At 70.4% G+C, this 443-nt stretch overlaps 1 protein-coding gene across 1 annotated transcript in view; it reads right to left on the reverse strand.

Moving 5' to 3' along the window:
• MFAP3 (microfibrillar-associated protein 3) overlaps positions 1–300 on the reverse strand; it is a 7386-nt gene extending 7086 nt beyond the window's left edge. Inside the window, exon 1 of the mRNA XM_010180694.1 lies at positions 263–300. The gene's annotated coding sequence lies outside the window, so the exon portion shown is untranslated. The remainder of the gene's footprint in view (positions 1–262) is intronic.
• Between the last annotated feature and the right edge of the window lie 143 nt (positions 301–443).

The raw sequence follows: 443 nt of genomic DNA on the forward strand, positions 1-443 counted from the left end.
CCGCCCCGCCTGGCTGACGCCACGCCATAACACTGCCCCCCGTTCCCCCGGCAGCACTTCCATGTCAAACCAGCGAGGTAAGATACGGGTCCCCGACGCCTCCCGCTGCAGCGGGGAGGGCCTCCGCGTCTTTCCCCCCCAACTCTGACATCGTCATGTAAAAACTGGCGTCACCGTAACGCAGTGGCATAGGGGAACACCGCTGTTCCCGGGAGTAGAGCGGCCGAGTCCGTCCCGTCCCACGCCCCGGTTCCCCGCGCACCTCCGCTGCCGCCGGCCCTGCCGCCCGGACGTGCTTCCTCAGGCGACCTTCCGGACTGGGCCGCACTTCCGGGGTCAGACGGCTGGGGCCGCTCTGCGCCCCGTCTTGATGGTTACAGTCCGCCCGGTGGGGGGAGCGTTGAGCTGGTGGTGCGGCCCGGCCCGGCGGGTGAGGCGAGACC

Source organism: Mesitornis unicolor, unplaced genomic scaffold, assembly GCF_000695765.1.
Source record: "Mesitornis unicolor isolate BGI_N332 unplaced genomic scaffold, ASM69576v1 scaffold38233, whole genome shotgun sequence".
NCBI classification, from domain to species: Eukaryota; Metazoa; Chordata; class Aves; order Mesitornithiformes; family Mesitornithidae; genus Mesitornis; species Mesitornis unicolor.